This window comes from Mustela nivalis (genome assembly GCF_964662115.1).
Source record: "Mustela nivalis genome assembly, chromosome: 3".
NCBI classification, from domain to species: Eukaryota; Metazoa; Chordata; class Mammalia; order Carnivora; family Mustelidae; genus Mustela; species Mustela nivalis.
Genome location: NC_139022.1, coordinates 86,055,046 through 86,070,899, shown reverse-complemented (window position 1 = coordinate 86,070,899; position 15,854 = coordinate 86,055,046). Strand labels below are relative to the sequence as shown.

Below are 15,854 nucleotides of genomic sequence, written 5' to 3'. Positions count from 1 at the left end.
TGTGCTTCCCAGTGAGAATCCTTAAGACCTACTGATGGATTAGCTGAGAGGGATGAGTCATGAATGAAAAAAATCAGGAGAAAAAACACAGTAACCTCTAAATTTTCCTGAGCACTTTAAATGAAAGAATGTCATTTTCCTTTTCATTTCATCACCAAGTTCCTCTGAGAACCCGGTAGGCAATGAACCCACCATTGTTAAGCAGTATTTTCTTAATCTTGGCTTTCTGAGTCAGAAAGAAAGATTCAAATATGTTGAGTATGGGGGCACTTGGGTGGCTCAGTCAGTTAAACCAATGCCTTCAGCCCAGGTCATGATCCCAGGGTTGCCCCACATCAGGTTTCTTGCTCAGTAGGGAGGCTGCTGCATCCTCTCCTCCCCACTCGAGCTCTCTCTTGTTATCTCTACCTCTCTCTCTCTCAAATGAATAAATAAAATCTTTGAAAAAATATGTTGAGGGACGCCTGGGTGACTCAGTTGGTTAAGCAGCTGCCTTCGGCTCAGGTCATGATCCCAGCATCCTGGGATCGAGTCCCACATCGGGCTCCTTGCTCGGCAGGGAGCCTGCTTCTCCCTCTGCCTCTGTGTGCCAGTGCTCACTCTCTCTCTCTCTTTATCTGACAAATAAATAAAATCTTAAAAAAAATATATATATATATATATATAGAGAGAGAGAGAGAGAGAGTATATTTCAGTCTAGAAAGTACTTTATTACCTGTCAGATATCTGGAAATTTCTATTCCATGTAACCTATATCCCATGGAGTCTGAAATGATAGAGGTTGTAACTAGTGAAACAGGAGTTGGTTCCTGAAGGTCTAGGGCAAATCTAGGGGCATTTCCATAACTAGGAGAACATGAGTTCCTCTCTTCCATTGTACTATACTGGCTTAGTTTTGTGTTACCTCCTCTCCTACATCCTCTGAGGACAATATGAGACAAGGCCCAAGTGCATTTGTTCACCACATTTACATGTATTTGGTAGTGTTGAATGAGTAAGTGAGCAAGCAAATGAATGAATTAGTGAATGAATGAAAATTCTGAGTACCTGTCCCTTAGCTGGCTCTTTCCTTGAATAATAGAAGTTGTCTAACCTCACCCCATCTTCTTGGTTAGTCTAAGACTGGCTCTTTGCCATAAATAGTTTTTCAGGCTGTTGGTTGTATATCTGGGTTTGTGTATATTTCATCCCTATTCTGACCATCCCTTTTATTTAACTACACTACTTTTTTCTGCCTATATTATCATGGATGACTATGTAAGATGGACATCCCCATAGGATATTCGAAAATTCTATGTTAAGATAGGAGGAAGGTTTATTCTCAGTAACTTTTCAGGTTCTATCTTCACTGATATATTGGGATGGGGAATGTACCAGTCTATACAAGGTACAAGGCTCCACAAAGTGTCCTTTCAGCTTCAGAGTTGATCAGAAGCCATTATGTTCTATTTGGGGACCTAGATATCATATTTTAAAATAGCTTCCCACAGAGCAATTCAGAGGAGAGTACAATGTATCATTTAGGTACTAAATATTGACTATTTCTACAATGAAAAAGTACAGAGAGTTCCCTTTATGTTTATCTTTGTATTGCAAATTGCCACAACCTGGTCAAAAAATTCTCTCTGTGGTAGAAGGATATCTGCCAATAAATGAGTCTGTTGAAAGGCCCACACCAAACCCAGCACCGCAGGCCAACCCTGACCACAGCTGAGTGGTGTGAAGAGGGCTGACAGCCGCACAGTCACCACCCAGGCTGGAGAGGAAGGCAGCGTGAAGTGTTAATGGAAAAATCCAACTTCCTTCTCTTCCAGTGAGGATGAGCAAAACCAAAATGGAGCTTTCCCTCGTAAGTTTTAAAAGACAACTCTCATTTCGGAGTGGAAATATTGACTAGGGGTTTGCACTTCTGTGTCTTTTTACATATTTCTTTCTGTAGAAGAAATGTCTCTTGACAAGCTCATGTTTGCTTGGTAATAATTATTTGTCATTTTATGTGAGGAGTTCAGTTAGTTCCTGTGTAGGTTTCCTACAGCTTCCCTAACAGTATACCCTACACCAAGTGCCTTAAGCAACAGCAATCTGTTGTCTCACAGTTCTGGAGGTTAGAAATCTAATAGTAAGGTATATTTTAGGGTTAGTTCCTTCTGAGAACTGAGAGAGAAAATCTATGTCTTGCTCTTGCCAGCTTTTGGTGGTTTGCTGGCAATCTTGGACATTGCCCGGATTCTAGATGTAGCACCCTAATCTCTGCCTTCGTCTTCACATGGCATTTCCTTCTGTGCTTGTCTCTGTGTCCGAATTTGACCTGTAATAAAGACATAGTCAGATTTGGGCCCTTATGACCTCATCTTATCTAATGACATCTGCAGTGATCCTACTTCCAAATAAGGTCACATTCAGTGCTGGGGGTTAAGACTGCGACATAAGAATTCTGGGGAGACATAATTCAGACCATAACAGTCATCAACTATTATGCTGCATGATTCTGAAGAATGGTGTGGTGCATAAATAATGAATCTTGGAACACTGAAAAAAAAAAAAATCAAAACTTTGATGCTAGGAATTAATGTACTTCTGAGGACAATTCCAAGGGGGCTGGTCCCCAAATGCTCGTAACAGTGACCCACACAGAGAAAATGAGGGAGGGAAAAATAGATTTAATTGTACAAACTATCTTGTATTTGTCTGAAAAAAATGTACACACATAAAAAAAAATTCAAATTCTAAACAAATCTCCATTTTCTAGGACCAAATAGGACCAAGTAGGACCAAATAATTCCAAAGAGAAATGTAGGAAAAAAAAAAAAAAAAAACAAACAAACAAAGCCAGAATGAAGTAGGTTGTAACCAGCTGGGAAAAGCTTTTGGAGATTATGGAGAACTAAGAAATCTCTCATGTCTACCAGCTTTAACTTGATGTAACACAAACATGGTAAATTGATAGAGGAGATTGAAAGAATAACTAAAGCAAAAAGGAAAAGCCCATGTGGGAAGGCATATTAAGAGGTATTACCTTGATTTTAACTCAAGGAATTGTTTCTACTAGATTCATACTAGATATCCTTAGTGGCCGTAGAGTGTTTGCCCATTAATAGAGCTAACTGTTGGACTACTCTGTCAAGATGGGGATTGCAGGTTTGATTCTACCAGGTCAGCAACAGAAAAAAGAGTAATAAAATTTGACCACTAGGCCACATTGTAATCTTCATGGACACTTGTACCTTTGTCTTTGTAAGAGCCTCCCTCCAAAATAAAAGCAAAAATCAAAAATTATATTTCATGACTATGTTGGTATAAAGATTAACATGTTACTAGCACATATTAAAACAGGATTTTTTTTTTTTTACCTCAGAAATCATTTTTTTTCCTTCTCATTTCAAAAGCAATTAAAACATTTCTGTGGTTCCTAAAAGCATTTTCAGCCCTAGTCACTGTGCCCACTGTAACTAAGAGACAAGTCCATCCTGCCTAAAAAAACAGCAAGATGGGCTTTGGACCTCAATCCAGGTGTATGATGTACATGGTGGCAGAAAAATGAAAGATGTGGGTGGCTTCTCATAACCTCATGCATGAGGCGGGCAGTGAAGACAAAGGTGTAGTCCACTTCTTGCTTGGGAGGCAAAGTAGCCCCTCCCACTAGTAAGTGACGTTGGGGGAGCAGTGTACTCCTCCCAACTCCATTAGCGTAGGAGTGAGGCCCGTTCCCATCCACTTCTGTAGGCCTCAGGATTAGTCTTCATTCCTCCTGTTCTGCTATCCCATTCTTACCTTCTCCATCTGTGAATGAGACAAGCAGCAGAGACAGCCCGGCAGGTCAGGTGGCTATCAGTAGCAGGGACAGTGAGAAACGAAGGTTCTCTTGGAATCTTTCAAAAGGGCATCCTGGGGGGAGAATAGAAGGTGAAAGGGAAGATGAATCCCATTTGTGAAGATTAATCTGTTCTAATCCCTTTGCTATATGTACATTTTACATTTGCTGTCATGTTTAATTCTAAGGACAATACTGCCCTGCCTGGCAGCATCCTCATGGCCTCCTGTACAGAGGAAGGAAAGAGGCTGTTAAGGGCCAGAGTCTAGATTTGAGGTTAGTTTTTCTAAGCTCTCATACCTAGATGTGGTATTTTGCTGTCTAAATTTTAAGTGACAGATCAGTTCAAGAAAATTTATAATGGAGGTCAGATAGTGCAAGGAAAAGGAAACATATTTTTAAAATCCATCAAAATCCTTGAGGAGAACATAGGCAGTAAACTCTTCAACATCGGCCACAGCAACTTCTTTCAAAACACGTCTCCAAAGACAAGAGAAACAAAAGTGAAAATGAACTTGTGGGACTTCATCAAGATAAAACTTATGCATTGCAAAGGCAGCAGACAACAAAACAAGGAGACAACCCATGGAAACTTTGCAAATGACACTACAGATAAAGGACTGGTATCCAAGATCAATACAGAACTTCTTAAACTCAACACCCCAAAAAACAAATAACCACATAAAAAAAAAAAAAAAGGTCAGAAGACGTGAACAGACACTTCTTCAACGAAGACATACAGATGGCTAACAGACACATGAAAAAATATTCAACATCATTAGCCATCAAGGAAAGTCAAGTCAAACCACATTGAGATAACACCTTACACCAGATAGAATGGCAAACATTGATAAGACAAGAAACAAGAAATGTTGAAGAGACTGTGGAGAAAGGGAAGAATGATCTTACACTGTTGGTGGGAATGCAAGTTGGTGCAGCCACTTCGGAAAACAGTGTGGAGGCTCTTCAAAAAATTAAAATAGAGCTCCCTGATGACCTGGCAATTAGACTATTGGGTATTTACCCCGAAGATACAGAGGTAGTGATAAAAAGGGCAATATGTACCCCAATGTTCATAGCAGCAATGGCCACAGTCACCAAATTGTGGAAAAAGCCGAGGTGCCCTTCAACAGATGAACCTTCAACACCTGGTAGAAATTCAGCTAAAGAAGATGTGGTCCATATATACAAGGGAATGTTACACAGCCATCAGAAAGGATGAATACCTAACTGTTATATCAGCATGTATGGGACTGGCGGAGATTTGCTAAGCGAAATAAGTCAAGCAGAGAAAGTCAATTATCACATGGTTTCACTTATTTGTGGAGCATAAGGAATAGCATGGAGGACATAAGAGGAAGGAAGGGAAGAAATGAAGGGGAGAATATCAGAGGAGGAGGCAAATCATGAGAGACTCTAGACTCTGGGAAACTAACTGAGGGTTTCAGAGGAGGGGGGGGTGGGGTGAGCCTGGTGATGGGTATTGAGGAGAGCACATATTGCATGGAGCACTGTGTGTTATATAGAAACAATGATTCATGGAACATTACATCAAAAACTAATGATGTACTGTATGGTGACTGACATAATTTTAAAAATTATTTAAAAAGGAAAAAGATAAACTCCCATGCACAAGAGGGTGGCTTTTGCAGATTGACTCAGAAGATTCAAGTATTACTCTGTGTATCTCTACAGGTTCATTCATTTTACCCACCATTACCAACAGCTTCTTTGTGACATGCCATCGACACCTAGTAGAAATTCAGCAGTGCCTGTGGGTCTGATGATTGTCCTTATTCTGCACTAATAGCTGGATGAAGAAAAAGCCCTAGTTTCCACTGCTGGACTGTGATCCTCTTTAAATTTTTATTTAAATACCAATACCTTTGCTTCAGAAAACCTGCTCTGATATTTAACACAGCCTTAAAATACCAAATACTTAAATATATTGCCTGGCTGTATGAACTCAATTAAGATCTCCTTGAGTGCATCACTTTCTTTGTTAATAAATGAAAAAAAAAAAAAAAGCCCTCAGAAATCCTCTTTTCTCCAATATTCTATTTGTCTGTTATTTATCCCTCAAAACACTGGGTGCTAGAGAGACCTGCGTTGATACTGTGATTAACTGGCTACTAAGCACAGAGTTACTGCGTGTAATTTGGTCAATTTTTCATTATTTGGTTTTCTTTATAAATAGCTTTAGTACTTTTTTCTTTTTTTTTTCTTTTCAGCGTAACAGTATTCATTGTTTTTGCACCACACCCAGTGCTCCATGCAATACATGCCCTTTTAAAGACTTCCTTCCAAGCTCTTTTTCTTTCTTTCAACACCGTTAAATTAAATAATTTGCCTTGGTGTAAGATGTGGGTTGCTGATGCCCATTCCTCTCACCCCCCCCCACTTTTTCTTATCATAAAATACAATTTCCTTATTCTAGTTTAAGGTGAAAGTGCCCTTAAGAGCTCTGTAAAGTATTTCATTTTCCTTAAAAGTGAGGTAGTTCAAGATATGCAGATACTTGCCAGCATAGGTCTCAACAGGAAAGAATTTTAAAATTAATCCGTGAGGGACTCCTGGATGGCTCAGTTAGTTAAGCGTCTGCCTTTTGCTCAGGTCATGTTGCAGGGTCCTGGGATTGAGCCCCGCATCTGGCTGCCTGCTCGATGGGTAACCTGTTTCTCCCTCTCTCTGCTACCCACCTTGTTTGTGCGCTTTTTCTGACAAATAAATAAATAAAATCTTTTTAAAAAATTAACCTGTGAAATAATCCCCAGATGTGAAAAATACCATACAGAAGGGAAAGGATTGTCTCAACATTGTACAGGTGTGTTCTCTTCAACCTGACCTTCAGAGACCATCCCGTGACTCAGATGCCTTCTTCCCCTCACTTCTATAACCTGACTTGCCACAGTTGCTCATTTGAAGTTGAGCAACTGTGGCAGAGTTGCCCAACTCAGGCAGAGCTCATTAGACACTCGGAAAGTGTTAGACATCCACTCTGACATTATCCCTTGGTTGCTTTCAACTTATCAGCCCAAGTCAGTTGTACAAATAACTCTGCAAGTATAGTAAACTGCCATGTGGTGTTTCATATCTTTTTGACTTAGAAGATTTTCTTTAGCATCAATAACAGATCTAGTCTTTTCTCTAAAATTACATATTACATATATAGTATAGCATAATATAAAATTGTGGTGTAATAATTTATACTAAAAACTACATATTTGGTCTTTATCCTATTTCTGGTGCAGAGCTCCTAAGACCCTTGGGCCTGCCTAAGCAATAACAATATAGTAGTGCATCTTTGAAAGTTGGCGGGAGAGTAGATCTTAAAAATTCCCATCACAGAGAACTTTGTAACTATATGATGAGATGGATGTCAACAAAACTTATTATAGTAATCACTTCCCTACACACTATGTGTGTGTGTGTGTGTGTATTATGAATCATTGTGTTGTGCACCTTAAACTAGTACAGTATTATATGTCAATGATATTTCAATAAAACTGGAAAGAAATTTTTAGGAAGAGCAATGGGAGCATCATTTGTTATAATATTTGGTTTCTTGTTCTTAGTGCCTGAAATAGCTACAAGGAATAAAGGTGAAAGGAATGTCTTATTACTCATCACAAACCCCTTTCCACCACATTTGAGTTTGTATTGGAGAAGTGACTTGGAAAGCCCCCAAGGATGGCACTGATTGTTGGGGGAACCAACCACGATGAGAGAGTTGGAACTTTAAAGCCCATCCCTCAACCTCTGGGGAGATGTGAGGTTGAAGCTTGACTCAATCAAATAATGGCCAGCAATATAACACCCAAGCCCATCCCTCAACCTCTGGGGAGATGTGAGGTTGAAGCTTGACTCAATCAAATAATGGCCAGCAATATAACACCCAGAAGGATGGGGTTAGGAGAGCTTGTGGGTTGGTGAACATGTGGAGGTGCTGGCAGAGTGGGGCACCAAGGGAGGGCATGGAAGCTCCACACCCCTTTCTACATACTTTGCCTTATGCATCTCTTCCATCAGGTGTTCCCGAGTTCATTCTTTTATAATAGTGTATATGTGATAGGAACATAAATAGATATTCACTTAGATCTATAGATATTTTCAATTACTATACAAATCTAACTTTGGTTTCCATTTTGGACGAGCCCTAGCTTGCCTGGGCTCTCTTGGGATGCAGGCTAGGTTGGACCAAAACTGACTGCCCAGGCCTCCACAGGGCCAGGTAATCCATTGGAATTATAATCACAGGGGCGCCTGGGTGGCTCAGTGGGTTAAAGCCTCTTCCTTCGGCCAGGTCATGATCTCAGGGTCCTGGGATTGAACCCTGCATTGGGCTCTCTGCTCCGCAGGGATCCTGCTTCCTCCTCTCTCTCTCTCTCTCTCTCTCTCTCTCTCTCTCTGCCTGCCTCCCTGCCTACTTGTGACCCTGCTCTTTGTCAAATGAATAGTCTTTAAAAAAAAAGGAATTATAATCATAGATGAAGGTTATGAATATAGTATTAGTGGATATATACTTGGCTAGTAATTTTCATCCTATTTAATGTCATAACTCAACCTACTTTGGTTTGACTTTTGGACACTGTCTTAACTCCTCCACTTTACCCAATATAATATGTGATAGACCCTCTTTTAATTCAAATGAATTAAAACTGTTTCCTTAGAATTTCATGAATTCTCATTTAAGGTCATTAAGAATCCATTTAATTTCTTCAAATCTTGGAATGTTAGTGTCAACTTTGTATTTATCCATGATGGCATGAGCGTCTGAAAACTTAGTTCACAGGGTAAGATAGCAACCTTTCCCAATAGTTGGTTAGAAATTGATCAGCAGGAAGTCAGGGTTGCATGCTGGATTTGTCCCACTCCTCACTCTGTCAAGCCCACTTGGTTGCTTCTCTGTGCCACCCTTCCCAGCTAACTCCCTTCAGGTTTTCTAACTCCCTTGAAAGGAAGGGTGTATTGTTCCAGGTCTCAGGTATGAGGGTCACTTAGTCCCAGCATCCTAGTGGATCACCTACATTAACCAATCCCTTCAAGTTCCTCACTTCTATTTCCCCTTTCTTTTTAAAATGAGTACCTAATCAAATACGGTTGACTCTTGAACAATGCAGGGATTAGGGGCACAGACTCCCACCTGCCATTCAGCCAAAACTTTTGACTCCCCCAAAACTTAACTACTAATAGACTGCTGTTGGCCTTTGGAAGCACTTTCAATAATGTTAAGAGTCCATTAACACATATTTAAAATTTATATGTATTATATACTATATTCTTCAAATAAAGCAAGGTAGAGAAAAGCAAATGTTATTAAGAATCAGAAGAGAAAATACATTTACCACAAGTGCAGTGTATTGATGAAAAAAAAAATTCACGTGTAAATGGTCCTGCACGGCTCAAACCTGTGTTGTTAAAGAGTTGACTGTAATCGTTCATTATTGTATGGTATGTAGATTTCTTGAAAGTATGTGTGTTTTGAATGTAGATGAACATTTATAAAGAAACTTTTTAAAATCAGGCGAATTTGGAGGATATGAGAGAAAGCACCTGTGCTAACTGAATTGGGAAACCTTGAAACTAAGAGAGTCATCTGTCTGCAGCAAAAGATAGATTGAATTTTTCCCCAAAGCAATGATTTTTATGAAAAGCAGACCTTTCAGAAAATGATGGGAGCTGTAGGTATGTTTCACTTGTCTCCCCGTTTCCATGTAGGCCTGGACATACAGACTTACCTTTTTTCATGAGTAAATTAATAGATATTTAAACACCCCAGGTTGATTCCCTTCAGATTGTTTAACTTAGCCCATTTATAGGTGCTAAGTCATTATTTCATTGCATTCTTTTAGTGTTTTGAGAGTTTTGGGTTGTTGTTTTTAATGAAAGACACAGAAGGCTTGAGCCTCTCTAGAAGAGAGGAGGACTTCTTTCCCTGGGATAATATGTGGGGGCATGAGTTTTAATATTCGCTTCTCTCTCAGTGTCACAGTTTGAGAATATGTTTGCTCTGACCGTAATAGGATGGCACCCCCAACTGTGATCCCCTCTACCCCATGAGGACCAAAGTGTAGCTAATGAGAATCAAACTAATGAAAAACAGGATTTTGGTGTTGCTGGAATATGGAGAAAAAATGTGGAGTCTAAAAAGAATATTTCTCCCAGCCAAGACAGCATTAAAGAAACTCTTTATTTTCCATCTGCCTATTTCTTATTCTCAGGGTGAAGTGAAAGCAAAGTTTTAAGACTTTTTCTCCACTGCAAAATAAATAGACTTCAGAAAATGCCCATCTAGAGAGTAAAGCAATTAAGAACTCTCTAGCTGTGAGGATCCAGCCCCAGCTCGACTTACAGCAACGATTTCATTGCTTTGCATCAAGATGTGCTTGCGAATCAACCTGCTCTGATCAGCCAACGTGCTGAGGGGCATGACATGTTAATAAATAAATAAATTTTCAAGCTGTCGTAAAATGGCCTTTGTAATTATAAACATGGGAAACTTTCTGAGATGCAAGTGGATGGTAAGTGGCTCAGTAACACAAGGTCTGAGCAGTTGGTGTGCTCTGAGATTGGAAGACCTCCGGAAAATTAAATCGACCGAAAGACCATCGCCATTTGTTTCAGAGGCTTGACGTCTCTTGAAATCTTTTTCAGCTCGCTAGTTTGGAAATACGGAGAGGTTTGAACTCATTTTATGCAAGAAGGGTTTGTAGGCTACTGTCTAATATCATGGCAACTTAAGCAATTTTTTGAGCCAAAACCACTCTTTAGAAAGCTTAACTGCTACTTTAAAAAGACATGTGAAAGGTATTTATACCTGTCTTAATGTATGGTACCCAGGAAATTAGTAATTGCTAGTTAGTTTATTTAAATTCATTAGATGTTTACTCAGTGGCTCTATGAGCCTAGTCTCAGGCTATGTACTTTAAAAAAATTCACATTACATATGTTGCCCTATCTATGCTTCCTGGGAAGCAAGATTATGGACATAGTTTTATATGAAAACACTTGTTTTCAAAGCACCAGATAGGGATGACTGGGTGGCTCAGTCGGATAAGTGTCTGTCTTAGGCTCAAGTCCTGAGTCCTGGGATCGAGTCCCGCATCAGCCTCCTTGTTCAGCGGGGAGCCTGCTTTTCCCTCTGCCTGCCACTCCCCCTGCTTGTGCATGCACTCTCTCTCTTTCTCTCTCTCTCTGTAAATTCGATAAATAAAATCTCAAAATATATGTATATTTTAAGAAATTAAAATAAAAAATAAAAGCACTAGGCAGCCTGCATTAAAGTCCCAAATTGATTTTCATCAAGTTCTGAAATGTGATGTAGACAAAGCAATAGAGATAGTTAGCAGCTGACAGGTTTGTGTTACAAGAAAGTATTTAAGTAGGCAGTATAGATGATTTAAGAATATTTATAGGCCCAGAAAAGATTGCTAGAACTTAGGTAGCTATAGAGAGTTGGAACAGAAATACATAGTTTATAGCAGAGAAGAACCACCAGTGAATTTATAAATTATATCCCTGCTTACATTTTACAAATCATGCATGGATCACGCATTCGTCATTGGTGAGGTTAACAAATCACTTAGTATCTCTCAATGATTTATTAATAGTAGACTATGCCTTCCTGGATATGTATATTATCTTCGTGGTTGGCTCACTCACTAAGCAGCTGTTTTTCTCACCACGGGCTGTTAACACATGTAGGTGACATTACCTGCTAGATCACGATGTGAGCTCTCTGGATGCTTGGGCAGGATCAGCTAGGTGATTTGTGAAGCCCAGTGCAAAATGAAAGTGGGGTCTTCCTGTTCAAAAATTATCACCAAGAATTTCAGGGTAGTGATAGCAGAGCACTAAACTAAGCCCGAGGCCTTCTTACTAAAAGGCCCTATGTGTGTGCAGGAGTCCCACACCCGTGAAGCCAGACCTGTCCATGGGGACAGGCAGATGAGTGTGTGTTTCAGGCAGAGCTTTCCAGTATTGGCACATTCCAGGGATGTGCTGATCATAGGTGAGACACCAGTTACTGGTTGTGAATCCTGACATAGATATATCGAGTTACAACATGTATATAATAACTTTGTATAATATTTATCTGACATTATAGTCACACCGATATGTATCTAAATAAATATGTAAAAGAGAGTTCTGGAAAATTTTGGTATGATAGCCTTGGGCAAATTTACTAGAAGAAGATCGATTGTTGCTATCTATAAATGATACTATCCATCATGTTACGCATCGTTCAACAAATGTTCTCTTGGCACCTACTCTGTGCCAGATGATCTCTGTGGTGTAAGGATACAACAGAGAACAAAATAAACATAATAGCTGCTCTCAGAGAGCTTTTATATTATTGAATTTCTGAAATTTTGACTAATTTGCTCAAGCTTTACTTTGTATTTTTGCTTTCATGTTGAAACCCCTGGCTTTCTGGCTTTATTAAGACCAGAAGCTATTCTTGTCACTATTTAGAACTGAGTAGAACCAGGACTCCCTGGTTTAAAAGAATGCACGGAAAGTCTGCCCTTGAGAGGTTTCCAAGCTGAGGACACTCCTAGGAGCACTTCCCATGAGGCCAAAAGGCTCATTTACTTTCAGCAATTCATGGGAAAGAAGAGAGTCCCCTTATCTTTGGTCAGAGGCTGCTTACCAGAATCCTGAGTGACAAAGGATTGCCCTGAAAGTCAACAGCATCCATCTTCTGGAAATCCAACAGCATCCATCTTCCAGAAATCCACAATCCTTGCTTTTCACCCTTTCAAAGAATTTACTGGTCTGGTTTGGCCTTTCTGTGCCACATTCCATTCCAGAACCCCAGCTAAAATGTTCTCAAGGGCCGACCAGAGGTTCCTCCTCCTTTCTCTGTGTTGGTACAACTTGACCGCTGCTTGACATCAAGGTCAACTGGAGATTGGGAACAGTTATGTAACTGCATTGTAAATTGAATTAGTGCTGTACACGAGCCCAGACCAAGTAACCGGGGCAGCTCCAGGCTGCAGCGTGTCCCCAGGGAGACGGCATGGGAGGAACTGCTTGCCTTTGCTGGGGAACGGGGTAGAAGAACACAACCCATCTCTCGCCAGCCCCTTCAAAGCCTGGCCAGGCTGCTGCCCTGTCCCATTGGGGGAAGACAGAGGCATGAAGTGGGAGACGGTGTCAGTGTGGCAGGCAGGCACTGAGAGACTGCAGCATACATAGGATACATGTACTTAAAATGAGAAAACGGAATTATTTTTCATATCAGAAAAGACATCCCCCAGAGAAGAGAAATAAGGTTTCCTCATATGGAGGAATAAAGCCCCTGGCAATCTTCTGTGCATGGGAGGATGGGCAAGAGAGCATAGGCAGGACCATCCTCCTCCTACCAGGGATTGGTTCTGGAGAGAATGTGTGCCCACAAGTCTTAAAGGCTAGGGCTGAAACATCTTTTAATACCTTTGATGACCTGGGACATTCTCCCCCAAAGTAAGATGTCATATGACACAGAGAGGAAAATAGTGCGCGGGTTTTCTTTACAGGCAAATGAATATAGAAATAACTTTTATTTTATTTTTTTAAGATTTATTTATTTATTTTTGGAGAGTGGCGAAGGGGCAATAGGAGAGGGAGAGAGTCCTCAAGCAGACTTCCTGCTGAGCACGGAGCCTGATGCTGGGCTCCATGCCAGGACCCTGAGATCACGACCTGAGCCAAAATGAAGATTCAGATGCTAAACCCAGTGAGCCACCCAGGTGCCCCTACAGAGGTACCTTGTGAAAAAGAAGAAAAAAAAAAGTGGTACCATGAACTTCATGCCACAATTAGACACATCAACCTGATTAATTACTACTCTATCAATGATCTGCCATGACCTTTGTATATGCTAACATGGCCATCCTTAGAAGAAGGTGAGGAGAGGCAGAATAACGGAAAGCTGAGAGCTTGGCCTGAGTAGTCCACTAATGGGACCTGACCACAGACCTCGTACTAAGTGCTTAATGTGTGGACAGGTTCTTAAACCCCTTCTAAGCTCCATCTTCCTCATCTGTAAAAGGGAATCCTGACAGTACCAAACTCAAAGGGCCTTCATGAAATTATATAAAGTCTAATGAGTTAGTATTTGAAAATTAGTAGCATGAAGACTTGCTAATTCTAACAACACTAGCTTATAGTTATTGGATGTACTAAGTGGTTTACAGGTATTAACCCATTTATTTTTCATAATAATCCTGTAAAAGACAGAAGTTTAGTAAATTTCCCCAGGTTGTATGCTATCTGGTAAGTGGTCGAGCCAGGAGGTAAAGGCAGCCAGTGGTTTTAGTTTTCGGGTTCTAAGGTTGAATGAATGAAGGCATTTGGGCTCGTGAAGGGGCAGAAGGGGCAAGGTGAGAACAGAAGAAGATAAGGTCCCGGGATACGTTTACTTCCCATAACTCTACAAATTGTAAGTGTGAGACTCAATTAAAATGACCCCGAAGTGGGTGAACATTAATTATATGGGCCAGTCTCCTTGACTGGTTATTCTTCTTTGAGTCCATTATAGGTTCATGACTCCCTTGGATCCATCTTTAGCTCCTTCTGTTCTCTGTCTGTACGTTTTGCCTGAGTGAGCCTTGAAACCATCACGTTTCTACCTTCAAGATATTTCCATCTGCCTACTTGCTACCTTGGCTCATCTTCTCTCCTCACGTGAGCCCTTTCCTCGTTGCTCATCCCTCCGACAAAGGCCTGGATATCTTTGTAACCACCCAACAGAGCCTAACCAAGTTTCCTACCAACAATGGAGGAACATCACCATTTTTGCTGATCTTCAGCAGCCCTGAAATATTTTGGTCGTGTGGCAGTTGGGAAATGGGGTTTCACTTCTTTAACTGGCATCTTCCTGATTCCTAACAAGGTCAGAACCTGTCTTTCAGTTAGGTACATTTCCTTCTGCATGGACCCCCTGTCCTTCAGATCTCCAGAGTGTTAGTTAGTCTTAGTTTTAGGAGAAATTTTTGGTATAATAGGGTACTAAAGATATTATTTCAGAAATAATATCAACTGGTAATACCTACTGGTGATCTCTCTTTCTCTGTCAAATTAAGATAATTGTGTAACAAAGACATTTTCCAGTATATTTTAAATTTTGCTTATATCTTTTCCCACAGCATATCTTAAAATTTTATGTATCCAAATAAGTGCTTCTCTTAATGAATCAGCCTTTTTACCTCTTCCAAACTTGTTTCCAATTCATGACTATACAAGCACAACCTCCCCAATTTTCTGGTCATATTTTTATTGTTTTATTTGCACTTACTTATTTATTATTTATTTTTAAGTAGGCCCCCATGCCCAGCATGGAGCCCAGTATGGACCTTGAACTCAAGACCCTGAGATTAAGAACTGAGCTGAGATCAAGAGTCAGATGCTTAACTAACTGAGCGACTCAGGGTCCCCTGATTTGTTTTATTTTTAAAATTTAGATACATGATCTGTCCAATTTTTATATGTAGTATATTATAGTTATCCCATTTTTCCCTTCTAGGTATTTCAGCAGTATTCATTAAGTAAATGTGACTTTTGCATGAAGTAAAATATCATCTTGGCCCTATATTAAGTTTCCATGCATGCTTGGATCTATTTTCTCTTCCCTATTCAGACCCATTCTTCCACACCTCTTTGGGGGTTATTGTCATAGCTGTATATGTATAATGATATTCACTTTTACTCTCTGGCAGGGCCAGTACCCCAGAGGGATTTAGCTGCCCCTGTCTGTTTTCCACCAGAACCAGGGTCCTATAGACACACCCTCTGAGTGTATGCCGAAGTGGCAGCATTCTCTGTGTGAGCATGAGCAGACAATAGTATTCTTTTGCCTTATCCCTGGAATGGGACAAAATGACCAAAAAATAGAGAAATTTATGAGGCCCTGTTGTATCGTAGTTCAGTGCCTGAACTCTGGATCCGATTGTCAGGTTTGCGTTCTCATTAGCTCTGTGCCTTGGACAAGACACAGCTCTTACCTAACCTCAATACCCCTTATTACAAAAAGGGAGTGCCTCAAAGTACTCAACTACCT

The 15,854-nt window shown here is 40.3% G+C and overlaps 1 long non-coding RNA gene across 6 annotated transcripts in view; it reads right to left on the bottom strand.

Annotated features, from left to right (window-relative positions):
- The window catches only part of LOC309860701, an 83,954-nt gene extending 71,289 nt beyond the window's left edge, over positions 1 to 12,665 (bottom strand). For all 6 annotated transcript variants that reach the window (XR_014309536.1, XR_014309537.1, XR_014309538.1 and 3 more), the window contains exons 1-2: positions 12,465 to 12,665; positions 3,772 to 3,885 (exon numbers count right to left, since the gene is read on the bottom strand). This is a non-coding gene — a long non-coding RNA (uncharacterized lncRNA). The remainder of the gene's footprint in view (positions 1 to 3,771; positions 3,886 to 12,464) is intronic.
- Positions 12,666 to 15,854: the final 3,189 nt, after the last annotated feature.